Consider the following 18,465-nt stretch of genomic DNA (forward strand, 5'->3'; position numbering starts at 1 on the left):
AGAAGAAAGAAACTGTTGAAACACATTTCCACATGATTTTGATTTGACAAAATTATTTAAGTAATGATAAAAATATTCTAACACATTAAATTTAAATGCTTTGATTTATTACACTAATGTGTTTGTTCAATGTTGAGTTTAATTGTGTATAAGACATTGAGATTAAAAATCCCAAAGGCCCATAAAGTGGAAGTCAAGCCCAAGTCAACACATCAAGACCATTCAGCCCAAGAGTTCAAAACGAGGCCGTATCAACTAAAACGACGACTCAGCAAGAGAAGGATCGAGAAGCCTTCGTGGCAAAAGCTTCAAGTAGAAGCTGCTGAGTTGGACGACAAAGCAGTCTGGGCAGCGGCAGACAATGTTCAACTTCTAGACAAAGTATTTCTACTTTGGGAAAAATTCAGAAGGCGCAGAAAGCTGTCTTGTGGACTTTTCCTTAAATGTCGAAACATTCTGCCGAAGACTGACGAAGACAGAAGATGCGTGAATCCTATTGGCCAACGACTCTGAGCACGCCTAGAGTGACAACGACATGAAGCCGTTTCCCTCCAACGGTTATTTCGAAATTCGAAATGACCAGGTGCCTCAAGTGTCACTATATAAAGGCCATCCATTTGCTTCAATCGATACAGAACTTCAACTAGTCGAAACGCTGACCAAATTCATACTTGAAGTTTCTGTGAAAAAAGCAAAGCAAAAATACCTTACACCAATTCTTAATCTTTGTGTAAAAGTCTAGAGTGATTTCCAATCATCTAAAGTGTCTTAGCAATCGTTGTTTAGGAAAAACACTTTATCATTTCTAGAAGAATAGAAAGGAGAGGCTGAGTACTCGGTTACAGTACTCAGCGTAGATATAGGAGTGAGTAGAGGTATAGAGGAAGGTACTCTTGTTATACTCAGCTTCTATTTGTAAAAGGTTTTGTGCTCTACCTTTAAAGAGCTCAGTTTAGAATTCAAAAAGCTCGAAACGAGTTCCGGGGACTGGACGTAGGCGGAGAGGCCGAACCAGGATAAGTCTGCTGAGTAATATCTTTCTAACCCTTAAACTCCTTTAATATATATTGCTTGCTATGAAAACTGACTAAGTAAAGAACTCACGCTGAGTTAAGTTTACTAAGAAGCTGAGTTCAGGAATAGACTCTAAGTGCTATTGCCTGACTCAAGTAAAGAAGCAGACTTAGTCACAAGTTGACTAAGCTTGTGTCTTGAATCTACTTAGTGACGCTGTGTAAACCTTTTCATAAGAAAAGAAGTCAGCCTTAACGGACAAAATTTTAAATAGTTCCTATCCCCCCCTTGGAACTAACTTGTCACGTTATAAGGGACCAACAAGTGGTATCAGAGCCTAAAAGCTCACTGTGCAAGGTTTAACTACCTTGAGCTGATCCCCACTATGGCTGAGAACAGCACTCGGTTTCTCCCAGGAAATCTGATAACTCAGATTTTACCTAAGGGTCTGTCCATAACTCGGCATCCTCTATTCTTCGGGTCTAACTATACCTTTTGGAAGAATAGAATGAAAAATTTCATTCAGGCAACAAACATGAGCGCATGGCTATCTATAGTCCAAGGCCCATTTGTTCCTGTTGAAACTATTGATGGCCAAACGGTTGTCAAAGCTGAGACTAGATGGACAGAGGATGATCTCAAGAAGCTACAAAATCATGCTTCGGCTATAAACATGCTTCACTGTGCGTTAGATGCTGCAGAATACAATAAGATTTCAGGTTGTGAGTCAGCGCAGGAGATCTGGAAGAAGCTAGAGGTTACCTAAAAGGAACCAACAAGGTGAAGGAATCCAAAGTCAACCAGCACATGAGGTTGTACGAGCTGTTTGAAATGAACGATGATGAAGGAATCTCAGACATGAACGCAAGGTTCACAAACATAATCAACGAGCTCAAGAGACTTGGAAAGATCTTCACTGAGGAAGAGCAAGTCAAGAAGATTCTTAGGAGTCTTCCTAAAAGTTGGCAAGCAAAGAAAACTGCTGTTGAGGAAGCTCAAGACTTAACCACCTACAAGTATGATGAACTCATTGGCTCACTGCTGACCCATGAGATCTCAATAAAGAATTTTGAAGTGAAGGAAAAGTCTGAAGACAAGAAGCAAAAGTCTCTTGTCATGAAAGCTGACTCCACTGATGGGAGCTCAACAGACGATGAAGAAATGGCTATGTTCACTAGAAAGATGAAAATGATGTTCAAAAAGAATGACAAATATTCCAAGAAGCCTTACAAGAAGTTTGATAAGTACAAAGCTGACTCTAGCGACAGCAAGTACAAGAAGGACAGTTCAAAGCCCATTACATGCTTTGAATGTCATCAATCTGGCCATATCAAGTCAAGCTGTCCCACGCTAAGGAAAGAAAGGAAGAACGGCAAGAAGGCAATGATGGCAACCTGGAGTGATAGTGATGATTCATCATCATCTGAAGCTGATGCCACTGAGTCAGCAAAAATCTGCTTCATGGCAGATGAGCTTGCTGAGCCGTGTGTTTCTGAGCATGCTGACCCCTCCATTGCATCTGACGATGAGGAACACTCAACTGAGGTAATATCACTACCCTTGCTCAGAAATGAGATGGTTAATGCCCTGAGTGACCTCTACACACTTGTCAAAAAGTGTAATAAAAAGGTTAGAGCACTCAGCAGGCGATGTGACGAGGTTGAGGAGGTCAAACTGAGTGACCTTCGATATATTCTCCAGGACACTTCAATTTTGCATAGTAATGTAGAAATTATGCAAAAGTTTGTCACTGAGGTCCAATCAGATTCTAAGAAAGTGAGAAAGGACGTCACATCAATTCAGAACCAACTTAAGGTTCCGAATAAGAGAAATATTCCTCTGAACACTGAGTACAGAAGTACTAGTCAGCAGAGATGGAATCCTCAGCGGAATGTCCAGTGTGACTTCTGTGGGAAGAAAGGACACACCACAAAGGTGTGCTGGCACGCTTAGCACTAGGGTGCTGACCAGTCAGTGAGACATCCTAAATGGAAGGTCAGCTGTGACTTCTGTAGAAAGAATGGACATACTGTCCAAGTATGTCATCATAAAATGAAATATGATGCTTTACCTGTTGAACCTAACAAGCAAGGACCCAAAAAGAATTGGGTACCTAAAAGCAACTAGCTATATTGCAGGTAAGCCTGAGGTGTGCTGAGAAGTCAAAGATGTGGTACATTGACAGCGCATGCTCGAGGCATATGACTGGTGATGAAACTCAGTTCATCACGTTTGTGCGTAAACGAGGAGGAAGTGTAAGTTTTGGAGACAACAATAAGGGTAAGATAGTAGGGTCAGGAACCATTGGTGGTAATCCTACTATTGAGTCAGTCTCCCTAGTCAGCGGACTCAAATATAACTTACTCAGCGTAGCTCAGCTATGTGACAATGGGAGCAAAGTTATATTTGATGACACTGGATGTAAAATATTCGAGGGTAAAACAAATGAGTTAATTTTAACTGCCCCTCGTATTGATAATGTCTTTATGCTGAACTTAGAAAAGAAGTTTTCAAAAACTATATGCTTAGTGTCAAAGGAAGAAAATTCCTGGCTATGGCACAAGAGACTTGGTCATGTAAGCATGGACCTCCTGGCCAAATTACTAAGAAAGCAATTGGTTGAGGGACTGCCAGAACTTAAATTTGAAAAAGATCAATTATGCCACGCTTGCCAAGCTGGAAAACAAACCAAACAATCTTTTCATAGTAAAAACATTATCTCAACTAAGCGTCCATTAGAGTTACTACACTTGGATCTCTTCGGTCCAGTCCAACCGCTGAGCTTGGGTGGAAGAAGATTTTCCTTGGTCATTGTAGATGATTTTTCTCGGTACACTTGGATCATCTTGCTGAGTAGCAAGGATGAAACCGTTGAGACGTTTTCAAATTTAGTAAGAAAACTTGAAAATAATAAAGACCTTAAGTTAGCTCACATCCGAAGTGATAATGGTGGAGAATTCAAGAACCAACAGTTTGTTGAATTCTGTGAAACCAACGGCATTAACCATAATTTCTCTGCTCCTAGAACGCCTCAACAAAATGGGGTTGTTGAAAGGAAAAACAGAACCTTGGTTGAAATAGTCAGGACAATGCTGAGTGAGCATAGGCTTCCAAAGTACTTTTGGGGAGAAGCTGTTAACACAGCATGCTATATTCTTAATAGGTCTCTAGTTAGACCTATATTAAAGAAAACCCCCTACGAACTTTGGAAAGGACGAAAGCCCAATATTGGATACTTTCGTGCCTTTGGCTGTAAATGTTTTATCTTAAATACCAAAGATAGCCTAGCTAAGTTTGACTCAAAAGCTGATGAAGCTATTTTTTAGGCTACTCAACAAACAGCAAAGCATACAGAGTTTTCAATAAACGAACTCAAGTCTTAGAAGAGTCAGTACATGTTGAGTTCGATGAAACTAACCCTGCAGGTAGATACCAGCCGCTGACCGAGGATGACCCACACTTAGCACCCGCTGACCAAGAAACAGCCGCTGAGTCATTTCCTCAAGGGCTGACCAAAGGTAAAAGTGAAACTCAAATTACTTTCACTGACCAATCTACACATGCAGAGATTGTTGAAACACAACCAGCGCAAGACATTAATCTACCAAAGGAGATTAGGATACTAAGATGTCACTCAGAGAGTGTCATTCTTGATGCCGCTGAGAACACCCTGATGACGAGAAATCAACTCAGGAGATACCTCAGCAACGTAGCATTCGTCTCAATCCAGGAACCAAAGAATTTCGCTGAAGCTGAGTATGATGAATTCTGGATGAATGCAATGCAAGAAGAACTTGATCAGTTCGGACGAAATGAAGTATGGGATCTAGTGCCAAAACCAAGAAGCCAGAAGACCATAGGAACAAGATGGGTCTTCCGCAACAAGCTGGATGAACAAAGGAACGTGGTCAGAAACAAGGCAAGACTCGTAGCTCAGGGCTACAGTCAGCAAGAAGGTATTGACTACGGTGAGACCTTCGCCCCAGTGGCAAGGCTAGAGGCTATAAGAATTTTATGTGCATATGCATCTTACATGAACTTTAAATTGTTTCAAATGGATGTTAAGAGTGCATTCCTTGATGGAGTTATAAGCGAGGAAGTTTATGTTAATCAACCTCCTGGGTTTGAGCACCCCAAATTCCCAAACCGTGTTTATAAACTCAAAAAGGCTATGTATGGCCTCAAGCAAGCACCACGTGCTTGGTATGAGAGGCTGACCAGTTTCCTGCTGACTAGAAATTATGTCAGAGGTAAAGCTGATACAACCTTATTCATTGAGAGAAAGGGTAAAGATACCCTACTGGCTCAAATATATGTTGATGACATTATTTTTGGTGCCACTAACTAGGGCTGTAAACGAGCCGAGCCGAGCCGAGCTTTGGCCTGTTCAAGCTCTGCTCGCTATAAAATTAACGTGCTCGAGCCCGAGCCGAGCTTGCTATAAAAGTAACGAGCCGAGCCCGAGCTGAGCTTTGGCTTGCTCAACGAGCTTGAGCCAAGCTTCGAGCTTGTTTCGAGCTCAAAATCCTTTTTGGACTTTGTTCATTAAGAAAATTATCTAACAATGAATTGTTTGTGAGTAAATCGTTAATTATATTTGTGAAGTTTGATCGCAAATAACTATTTAAATGTGTACATAAACAAGCAAAGTTCGTGAATAAATAAATAAGATGCTTACAAATAGTTCGTCTATTACTCATTTATTATGTCTGTGAACGAACTCATGTAATAACAAATAAAATAATATTAAGTTTAGATATTTGTGAACTAACACAAAACTATATAGTTTTCTACAAAACTAAAATTTGTTCATAAATGTTCTAATCGAGCCTGCTCGCGAGCTTTCGAGCCGAGCTTTGGCCTGTTCAAGCTCGGCTCGTTTATGAACCGAGCCAGTAAATCATGTTCACGAGTGGCTCGTTTACAAATCGATTCGAGTCGAGCCGAGCTTTTATCGAGCCGATCACCGAGCCGCTCATGAGCGGCTCTGCTCATTTACAGCCCTACCACTAACGAGTCAATGTTCAAGGAATTTAGTAAGCAGATGCAGACTGAGTTTGAAATGTCAATGATGAGAGAACTCAATTTCTTCCTTGGACTTCAAATCAAACAAGGGAAAAATGGCATCTTCATCAGTCAAACTAAGTATGCTAAGGAGATATTGAAGAAGTATGAACTTGAGAATTGTAAGTCAATATCTACCCCAATGGGTACTGACACTGTCCTCTGCGCTGATGAAAATGGTAAGTCAGTAGACAGCAGATTGTATCGAGGTATGATTGGTTCTCTACTTTACTTAACTGCCAGTAGGCCGGACATTCAGTTCTCGGTATGTTATTGTGCTAGATATCAATCTAACCCTAAGGAATCTCATTACATAGCTATAAAAAGAATCCTTAGATATTTGCAAGGCTTAGTGAATGCAGGTTTGTGGTATCCCAATACTCATGACTTCACACTCATTGGATACACTGACGCTGACTACGGACGAGACAAGCTTGAACGAAAAAGCACCTCAGGAGGATGCCACTTCCTTGGGAGCTGTCTTGTATCCTGGTTCAGCAAGAAGCAGGCGTCGGTAGCCCTGTCAACCACTGAAGCTGAGTACATTGCTGCTGGAAGCTGTGTTGCTCAAGTCCTATGGATTAAGCAACAGCTTGAAGATTATGGCGTTCAGACTAAAACAATTAAAGTCAAATGCGACAACAAAAGTGCAATTGATCTATCAAAGAACCCAATCCAGCACAAGAGGATGAAGCATGTCAGCATCAGACATCACTTCATTAGAGACTATGTACTCAGGGGTGAGATCAAGTTGACCTATGTCCCAACGGATGAGCAGCTTGCTGATATCTTCAAAAAGCCACTAGCTCGTGAGCAATTCAACATACTTAGAGAAGCCATCGGTATGTTTAATCCTCTTCAATAAATTCTAAGTATAGTATGCATGCTGAGTGAATTACCATGCTGAATGACTTATGCTATTAAATGCTGAGTGTTTATCTTAAGCTGAGCAACTAAGCATAAGAATTATGCCTTTGCGTAACAATTGTCTAACTTAGAATCTTAAACGTTTGAGATCCCTAACACTGAGTAAAGATCCGTTGGAAACTTTAATGCAATGCACGCGAATTAAATAGACACCTAGGATGACGAATAGACTATAATTAGAAAATACACGCGTCGTATGTGTCATAAATGCCAGAATCTTTGTCGATTGAGAATCTCGAGGTAAAACGGACAACCCAACGCCTTGGATTAACTCAACATCTCTATAAATAGTGGATGAATTCCCACTTTCATTTCTTTACGCTTAGAAATCTTTGGCATTCATACTCTCTCTCGAAAAATTCCCAAACTTCCCAAAACTTCTCTGAGAATATGACAAAAGTCACTCTAAATATCTCCGGTGCCGGTCTCTCCCATAACCGCTCCGATGACAATCCCACTTCTCCTACTCAGCGTGATCACGCTGGAGTTACTACGCCGAGCAAGAAAGCTCAAGCTGTCCAAGCTACCTCTTCCAAAGGGAAACAACAGCAAAAGGACAAGGGCAAGAAAGTAATAGAACACACCTACACTCAGGTCTTCGAGAGTGTGAAGGGGTGGAAGATTGACCAATCGCGGTGGTTCTCAAAAGGATTCGTGGACGCCGAACAGCCCTTTTGTGAGTGGATCAAGAACAACGGTTGGACCGAGATGTTCTCAGTTCAAGATGCTACTTACCCTGAGCTGGTAAGAGAATTCTATGCCAACCTAAAAGCTGCCGATGATAACAGGACCTACCTGGTCTCCAGAGTTGGAGGAAAATACATCTTCATCAACCCTGCGTACCTTGCCTCACTGTTCCAATTGAAAAACGAAGGAGCTATACTTCGTAAATCAGGTGACCATGAGAAAACCGACTACATTCAGACCTTCTGTAAACCTGAGGGTCATGTAGGTGAGATCTCAAGTACCTCCATGGGTCAGCATCAAAAGATGGCCCATTACATACTGACAAATTTCCTTTACCCTAAAATCAACTGCACCAACTCAGCAACCAATTTTGAGCAGTGTTTTATATGGCACATGCTGACCTACACACCGATAAACATGCCTATCTTCATAATCGGTGGGTTTCTACGAAGTACAGGAACCCTTAGGCTGGGCTCCTTCATCACTCGAATCCTCCAGGATCATAAGGTGGACATGATTGCAGAAATCCAAGTTCGGGGAACCGAGATTACAGTTGCTGCCCTATTCAGTTTCGCATATGATCTACCTATTTTGCCAAAGAAAGGAAAAGGGGAAGCTGTCCAGAACGCTGAGGGGGTGGTGACTAGAAAGGGCAAAACACAAAGAAAGAGGAAAGCTGTGCAAAGCACCTCTAAAGGAGCTGCCTCTACCCAAAAGAAGCTCAAATTTGTATGTAAAGGAACAAAGCCTCAAATTGAACAAGGACAGGGTGGATCTAGGTCAGCTGAGAAAAGACCCAGACAAGCTGAGCCTGAAACAGAAGAAAGAGAGGTTGATGACCAACCATTAAGGAAGAAGAAGAAGCAGCTCAATTTTGAGTTGAGACCTATCGATGCACAACCAACTGATGTCGTCGTTCCTCCTAACTCTCACTATGTACAAAGTCAAGACGTTGACGCTGAGCAACAGTTAGATGCTCAAGAAGAACAAGACCAACTGGGTGGTCAGTTTGTCGAGGAAGAACTGGAGGAACAGTTTGAGGAAGAAGAACTGGATGATGAGTCTGAAGAAGAAGAAGAAAGTGGTCAAGATGACACTGAGGAACCAGCAGATGATGAGCATCTTGAACCAATCAACACTGAGTTGGTTGATGAAGAAGAAATTGAGCACCCAGTAAATGCACCTGCTGTTCAAAGGGAAGACTCGCCCACTGACTCCATTGAGTCTATTCCGTGTGACCCTACTCCTCCAAAGCTTAAGAGACTGAGAAAGAAGAAAGCTTTTAGAACACCCGTTATTGATCTCATGGGTGATTCACCGCTGAGAGATGAGATCACTGAACTTACCGAGGTACATCTTAAATACTTCTCCAACCCACCTATGCCTCAACTAGAGCTACCAGAAAATCAAGCCTCTGTTTCTCAGCCGAAGGAACATGCCGACTTATCCGCTTCTCCAAGTCACATCAATTCCGAACAAGTTCTCGAAGATTCCGCTCCTCAACACGTTGAGCAAGCCAAGGAATTACCTGCTCAAGTGAATACTGAACTTACTCAGCTTCCACAATCAAGTCAGCTTCTACCTGACCCCGAGCAAGCAACACTTTCTGCTGATCCTCCACTTCCCCCACTCAATGAGTAGAATCAGATTCAGTCAATTTCTACTGACAACACTAATTTTGGGCCAGCCGCTGATAATGCTGGGCCTTCTAATGTTGAGCAGAACCAAACAACGCCTCTATTCGGTTCTACTCCTCCTCCGGCATCTGGGTCAACAAATTATGGATCCTTAAGCTATTTGAATGCCTCTGAGTCTGGTCGAAGAATCGTTGACTCAGCTCAAGCTCTTATCCAGGACCTCCATCAAACCAGTACCAATGCCGCTGGGTCTACTAATGTTGAGACAACTTCACTTTCATCTGTCACTCAGCTTCTAACTGAGATCAAAGGTCTGAAGGATCTTCTGAGTGTCATGAATTCATTGCAATCTCAACAGCCCAGGCAGGACTCTATAACAAAGCTGGCCGAACTCCAGCTGACCATGGTAAACCACATGAACTCACTACAAGGGCAGATTCATCAATTGTCAGCTGCGAACTCAGCATATGCCACTTCTGCCGAAGTACATCATCTCTTCAGCCAGCTTCATTCTGAGCAAGAGAAAACAAATCACCAACTTTCCACCTCCTCCCAATGCTCCATTGAGCAAATTAGCGAGGATGTGCGTCTGCTGAACTTAAATAGGCAAGAGATGGCAACTGACGAGCTTAAAACCAACGAGATTCTGAAGTATTCTCGAGTGACTTTCAGCAATGTGCGCCAAATCAACGGTCAGTGTGAGTATTTTGATTCATCTTTGCTAAAGATGTTTCATCAAGCTTTCGCAATGCTCACTGAAACCATGCACTGGGTCGGCAAGTCTCAAGCCGCTATTTTGAGTATGCTGAGTGCCGCATCTATCGGTATTCCTCGAGCTATTATGGATGACGGCGTTCCAATCTTTGACGGAATGAATGAAAGCACAAGAAAGTTAAAGGCATTCTCTAAACGCCTAACTCAAGCTGCCATTGAAGAAACCTTCATTCCCAAATGTGATGATGGCAAAACGGGGGAGAAAGAACAAGCCCCAAGAACTCAGCAAGCTTCAGTTAGTCAGCCGCAACACAAGGGCAAAGGCAAAAAGCTATAGATCATCCTGTTCAAATTAATTACAAGAAGAAGTAGCTTAACTTGTATTGACTAGGATAGCTAGATTTTTGAACCGTTATATCTATGTTCTTTTTTTGTGAACCCTGTTGTGTTGACTTTAAATTCAAAACAAATTATATGCATCTCTTTCATACTAACTACTCTTATGCGATGCTTACTTAAGTGATTATTATAATTTGTTAAAACGCATCTTCATTAAATCAACTGTGCTACATTGTCTATATTAATTTATATGTCTGCTGTGTTGATCAAACATGTTTACCACTTCTTATATGTCCACTTAACTAAAACTCATTGAACAAAGCATACTCAGCGCTCCCTGATATTTAAACCTTCCGCGTAAAACTGAGTTAAATAGAATATGTTCCATGAGCCGACCTATCTCTGAAAACTGACCTTAGACTTACTCTATTAAACCTTGAAATGTTTAGAGTAAAACTAAGTCAGTAGCTCAACCCTTACGGGGGAGTTATTTGATAAAATAAGGTCAACTATCATGGGGGAGCTCAACACTGAGTTTTTCGACTGAATATTTTTGCCAACATCAAAATGGGGGAGTTTGTTGAAACACCTTTCCACATGATTTTGATTTGACAAAATTATTTAAGTAATGATAAAAATATTCTAACACATTAAATTTAAATGCTTTGATTTATTACACTAATGTGTTTGTTCAATGTTGAGTTTAATTGTGTATAAGACATTGAGATTAAAAAGCCCAAAGGCCTATAAAGTGGAAGTCAAGCCCAAGTCAACACATCAAGACCATTCGGCCCAAGAGTTCAAAACGAGGCCGTATCAACTAAAACGACGACTCAGCAAGAGAAGGATCGAGAAGCCTTCGTGGCAAAAGCTTCAAGTAGAAGCTGCTGAGTTGGACGACAAAGCAGTCTGGACAGCGGCAGACAATGTTCAAGTTCTAGACAAAGTATTTCTACTTTGGGAAAATTCAGAAGGCGCAGAAAGCTGTATCGTGGACTTTTCCTTAAATGTCGAAACATTCTGCCGAAGACTGACGAAGACAGAAGATGTGTGAATCCTATCGGCCAACGACGCTGAGCACGCCCAGAGTGACAACGACAGGAAGCCGTTTCCCTCCAACGGTTATTTCAAAATTCGAAATGACCAGGTGCCTCAAGTGTCACTATATAAAGGCCATCCATTTGCTTCAATCGATACAGAACTTCAATTAGTCGAAACGCTGACCAAATTCATACTTGAAGTTTCTGTGAGAAAAGCAAAGCAAAAATACCTTACACCAATTCTTAATCTTTGTGTAAAAGTCTAGAGTGATTTCCAATCATCTAAAGTGTCTTAGCAATCGTTGTTTAGGACAAACACTTTATCATTTCTAGAAGAATAGAAAGGAGAGGCTGAGTACTCGGTTACAGTACTCATCGTAGATATAGGAGTGAGTAGAGGTATAGAGGAAGGTACTCTTGTTATACTCAGCTTCTATTTGTAAAAGGTTTTGTGCTCTACCTTTAAAGAGCTCAGTAGAGAATTCAAAAAGCTCGGAACGAGTTCCGGGGACTGGACGTAGGCGGAGAGGCCGAACCAGGATAAGTCTGCTGAGTAATATCTTTCTAACCCTTAAACTCCTTTAATATATATTGCTTGCTATGAAAACTGACTAAGTAAAGAACTCACGCTGAGTTAAGTTTACTAAGAAGCTGAGTTCAGGAATAGACTCTAAGTGCTATTGCCTGACTCAAGTAAAGAAGCAGACTTAGTCACAAGTTGACTAAGCTTGTGTCTTGAATCTACTTAGTGACGCTGTGTAAACCTTTTCATAAGAAAAGAAGTCAGCCTTAACGGACAAAATTTTAAATAGTTCCTATCCCCCCCCCCCCCTTGGAACTAACTTGTCACGTTATAAGGGACCAATAGAAACCAAGTAACGAGTAGGAACAGGAAGATGAAGAACCATGGCTTCTTTTTCTAGGATTAGGAAGTTGCAGAATCAAAAGATGAAGAGAAGAAAAAGAGAAATTCATTGTGATTTGGCGAAATGGTGCAGATTTCGTGCAATTTAAAGGAAGATAGGAAGATCAAAAGTCTTCAAATCATTAATGGAGGAGCAACTTTTTGCGTAAACAAGGAGAAGGGGGGAGCGGCGTTCGCGTTGTGGGAAGGGAAAAGGTTAGGGGTATTATAGGAAAGTCACATAAAATCAGTCTAGATATATAGTAGGTTGAGTAAATGGGTTAAATATGTAAATGGACCTCCCATTTGACCTAGTTTCGTAATTTTCCCAATTTTCAATTATTAATTCTATAATTTATAATTGAGTCTGCTTGGTTTATCTGGTTGCTGTTACGGTTTGTCGTTTGCTGTTGGAAAAAACTGTTTTTCCAAAAAATAGAGATTTTCTCATTTTATAAAAAGCTACTTTTCAACTATGAAAGGTAAATATCATCTAACCAAACACTTAAAAATCTCATTTTTGGAGTGAAAATGGCGAACATGAGAAGAAAATGGAATAAGCAAACACTACCGGTAACTCGATATAGAATATCGAGATTCAAGAGAATCCTAATTCATACATTAATCTATTATTCTCAATCCAATTTTTCTAAAAAATAAATTTAATTAAAATTCCTCGTGATTTACAATTTATTTAAAATGACTTTATTTTTTTTAAGATAATTACAAACTTTCTTGTTTGATATATTATTATCGACGGTTTTAAAAGTTTGGATAATAAAATGTTATAAAAATTTAATTTATCTCAATAAAATTACTTAAAGTTTATTTTTGTTTTAATAAAGTCATTCTGAATGTTTTTCGATCATTTTCTAATTGGAATGGTTGATATAACATCTAATCAGCAACTAATGTGAAAATATATAGACACTAAATTTTACCATTAAAAAACAATATCCATAAACAAATCTATTTGGTGGAATGATGTAAAATGCTAAGGAGTTGAAATTTTATACAGGAATATCGGAATGTTTAACTTCTATTTTAGGAACTAATATATGAAAATATTTTACAATGAAGGCCCTGTTTGGTAAAGAGCGTTTTGAGATAAAAAAGAGCGGTTTTGACCAACTTTAGCAGTTTGACCACTGAAACCGCTGATTGGAGTGTTTAGTGGAGAGATGTTTTTTTTTTGAATCAAAGAATAGACTTTTTACTAACTTGAATCACAAAGAATAACATCGTAAAGGAAGTGAGGGGCAGAATCCCACTCACCACGAACAGACTGAGAACTTACTGCTTTTGCCAAGCAATGAGCAGCAACGTTCGCTGAACGTTTAACAAAAGAGACCGAAAATGAATCTAGCTCTTGTAACAAAGTTCTACACTCAAAGACAACATCCTGTAAGTATGAAAATCTAAAGGAAGATGTGGATTGATGAAGTGCCGTAATAGCTGATAAGCAGTCCGACCGAATATCCACCTTCCTGTACTCATTAGTCTTGAGCCAAGTCAATGCTTCCTTAATAGCAATAGCCTCTGCCACCACTGGTTCATAGAACCCGTCCAACACACCATGGAAGGCATAAACGCAGACACCTCGAGAGTCCCTCAGTATAAGACCCATAGAACAATATCCTTCTTCATGAAAAACACCAGCATCCACATTACAAGCAAGAAAACCATCTGCTGGTTTTGCCACCGAACAGCAGGAGATTTATTTCCGATCAGATTTCCTCGTCTCAATTGGATTTCCCGCCATTCAGACAGGTCTCTTCTCGCTGATAGCACGATTGATACCGGATTAGAGCTCTTTTGTTCCCAAACCACAACATTTCTATGTTTCCATATATGCCAAATTAAACTAGAGATTTCCGCAATATCCGTACCCCCCGGGTTTTGAATTTTGTCACCAAACCAATGAAGAAAATCCCCAATACACACCATACGCTTATCCAAAAAGAAAGCCTCCCAAACAGAAGCAGCAAAAGGATAGGTTAATAGAAGATGATTCTCATCCTCATTGTACTCCTGGCAGATTGGACAAAGGTTAGGATGGTTACTATGCTTCTTCGCCAAATTAGCCATTGTGGGGAGACAAAGTGAAAATAAACGCCATATAAAGTTCACCATCTTCGGAGGAGCTTTAATTCTCCAAATACCTGACCATAAATTCTCATATATCGGGTCCGTGACCAGAAAATTCGACAACAACCTTCTATATCCGCTACGAACCGAATATACACCACTTTTTTCAAAAAACCAATACCAGCCGTCTGCCATAGAGTTATTACGTCTCGGTATTGATTCAATGAGTCTCCTTTCACTTTCATTAAAAATATTTCTCACAATATCAAGGTTCCACCTTCCCTCATTAGTTAACAAATCACATACCTGTCCCGTAGGAAGCGTGGAGTTGATTTCGGATTCCGGCACAGGCTGAGTCGCAGAAGGTAACCATGGGTCACTCCATATCGCAATTGATGTTCCATTGCCAACCTTTGCCCGTAAACCCTCAATTAACACGTCCCTTCCAGCTAAAATGGACCTCCAGATATATGAGGGGTTGTGGCCGATTTCAGCAGTAAGAAAATTGGATGAATTGAAATATTTGGCTTTCATGATCCTTGATACAAGTGAATTTGGTCGAGTCAAAATCCTCCACCCCTGTTTTGCAAGTAAAGACAAGTTAAAACATTTAGTATCCTTAAAACCCATTCCACCTTTGATTTTTGGTCGGCAGAGACGGGACCAAGACTGCCAGTGAATTCCAGAATTCGCATCCCCAGAAGCCCTCCACCAAAATCTGTTAAGTAACTTGTCTAACTGCTCACATAATTGGTTAGGTAGAACAAATAAGCTCATAATATATGAAGGGATAGATTGGAGGACCGATTTGATCAAAATTTCCTTACCCGCTCTTGACAGAAACTTTTCCTTCCAGTTGTTGAGTCTAGTCCAAACTCTATCTTTGATAAATGAGAAAGTCTGCATAGTACTCCGACCCACCTTAATCGGTGCTCCAAGATAAAGACCCAATTCCTCCACCTCAATAACCCCTAGTTTAGCACAAATCAGTTCTCAGTCTAGATTACTCGTACCTTTGCTAAACAAAAGTGATGATTTCTGAAAATTAACGCTTTGCCCGGAAGCCCTTTCGTAAGCCTTTAAGCAATTTTGAATCACCACAACCTCCTGTTCCTTAGCTTTGAAAAATAAAAAACTGTCGTCAGCGAAGAATAAATGGGAAATGCTCGGTGCCTGTCTTGTAATTGCACATCCATGAATCAGACCAGCCCTCTCTTTAGACAATAGAAGTGATGATAAACCTTCTGCATAGATAAGAAAAAGGAAAGGAGACAAAGGGTCACCTTGACGTAAACCCCGAGAAGGTTCAATTGGATCCAACTCCTGATTACCACATAAAATTTTGTATCTTACAGAAGATACACACAACATAATCATTTTGATCCACTTATCTTGGAAACCAAACCTCTCCATCATACAGCTTAAGAAATCCCATTCAACACGGTCGTAAGCCTTGCTCATATCTAATGTCAATGCCACCAATCCTTTCTTATTTTGTCTCATAGTTTTCAAATGATGAAGGGCCTCATATGCAACAATGATATTATCTGAAATCAAACGTCCAGGTAGGAAGGCGCTTTGAGTCTCCGAGATCACCGAGTTCAGAACCTGTTTCAAACGGTTAGCTAGCATTTTAGAGATAATTTTGAACAGAACATTACAAAGAGCGATGGGTTGAATATCCGTTACAAACTCCACATTCTTTTTCTTCGGGACCAGAACAATAAATGTGTCGTTTAACTTTTCAGGAATTGATACCGTGTGAAGAATATTTAGACAAGTAGCCGTGACATCCCCTCCCACCACACCCAAAATCGTTGGTAAAACGCCGGATTCAAACCATCGGGGCCCGGGCTCTTATCAGGATGCATCTCAAAGCAAGCCAGTTTCACTTCTTCATCAGTAAACAACCTCCCCAACTCAGCATTATCCGTGTCAGATATCCGAGAATGGACAGTAGATAGAACCTCGTTAACTTTGCTACCACGGCTTTTGAAAATATCTTTGAAATAATCCTGCACGATTTGCTCTAAACCATTTCCTTTCCCACACCACTGACCATTACTATTATGAATTTCCTGAATTGAATTATGTCTTTTCCTGGCCGATGCGTAGGCATGAAAGTATTTGGAATTCAAATCTCCTTCCCTAAGCCAAAAAAGTTTGGCCCTTTGCTGCCAAAAATCATCCTGATGCTGAAGGACCTTCAAATACTCAGCCGTAGCCTTAGAGTACTGCTCCCTTCCAAAACAGTCAGTTCGCCTATGATATCTGGAACGAATCTCTCTCAAAATTGCTAAAGATTGATGAAACTTACCTTCGAGTTTCGAGCTCCATTATTGAAGTGCAGAAGAACATCGATGTATCTTCTCTTCAATAGAACTGCTAGGAGAATCCCAAGCCTGTTTAACAATCTCACCACAACTTTCCTCTCTAAGCCAGCTATTTTCAAATCTGAATCTTTTAACCCCCTAATTTTGCACCCATAATCTTAGAGTTAGTAATAAAGCCGTATGATCAGAACAAGTGGTTACCTGATTTTGTAGCCTTGATTCAATAAACTGACTTCTCCACTGTGTATTAATCAACACCCTATCAAGACGCTCTTCAATCCACCTGTCTGTTCCACGTCCTACTTCCCAAGTAAAAGGATATCCTTTCATAGATAGGCTTGACAATTCACAATCCTCAATTGCATTTTTAAAACCTTCTAATAGATTCGTGGGGTGGCGGTTTCCTCCTCTTTTCTCTTCTTGACAAGTTAAGTCGTTAAAATCTCCTATACAACACCACGGTCTTCTTAAAGGGTCAAATAACACCCGTAGCATATCCCATGAAGCTTGTCTTCTAGTTCTCTCCGGAAACCCGTAAAAACCCGTCAATCTCCATTGCGGGATATTGAACATATTGATATAGGCATCAATAAAGTTCAGACTGGTTGATTATATGACAACTGAAACAGAATCCCTCCACAATAAAGCAATACCCCCTCCATGTCCCTGACCCTCCACAACAAAACAATTCTCAAAGCCAATTTTCCTACAAACTTGGCTTACCTTAACTTCCTTGACCATTAGTTCCATCAGAAAACAATTACCGGGCGATGAACATGTACCAGGTCCCATAGGACATTGACTGTCCGTGGATTGCCCAATCCACGACAGTTCCAGCTTAACAGACTCATAATGTCCGACGGGCCTGGATCCCAGGTCCCGTCTCATCTCCAGATTTCCTCTGTCCGACACAGGTGGTTTCAATCTCCATTATCACATCACTATCACTGGTTCGTTGTCTTTTTGGATCCAAGCTAATGCCATCTACTACTCCACTAGATTTCCCCAAACTCATAGTCTGTTTGGAAGATTCCCGCTGTATATTATGTTCAGTACTTAGACCCATATCAGGTTGATCCCCAAGCTCACTCTGATTCTCAAAATTGTCATCAGTTGGATCACGCAGCCTTTGTTTCCCTATTTGAATCCCTGCCTTACGCAGAGGGGCTCTAAGGAAACTACCAAATCTTCTCTCAGTTGGTTTAGTCGGATTGTCAAATAGCATTGTACAAAATTTGTCCACATGACCAATTACCCCACAATAGAAGCAAAATTGGGGAAGCCGTTCGTATTTGAAATCAACCCAGAACCACTTTTCGCCTCTTCGCTGTAAGTTCTGACCCATTTTCAGACTTCTATGAACATCTATGGTTACCTTGATACGAAAGAAGCTCCTCCTAAGTCCAGTGAAATTCTTAGGATCAGCTGCAATGAATTTGCCAAGATTGTTTCCCAGGGTTCACAAACCGCTATTGTTTGAAATTCCAATGGGAGACCAAAGATCTGAATCCAAATAATCAAATCATTGAGTTCCACATGAGTTGCTTGTTCTGAAATATCCAAATTTCGAAGAATTAGCAGGTTTTGGTTGAATGTCCAAGGACCATCATTGATCACCCTTTCGCTGTCCAGCTCGTGATAAAATTGAAACAGATATCTTCCTTCGACTTCAGTTTCAGTTACCGTCACTCCTTTAACTGGTCTCCAAATTGCTGCTA

Source organism: Euphorbia lathyris, chromosome 1, assembly GCF_963576675.1.
Source record: "Euphorbia lathyris chromosome 1, ddEupLath1.1, whole genome shotgun sequence".
Lineage (NCBI taxonomy): Eukaryota > Viridiplantae > Streptophyta > Magnoliopsida > Malpighiales > Euphorbiaceae > Euphorbia > Euphorbia lathyris.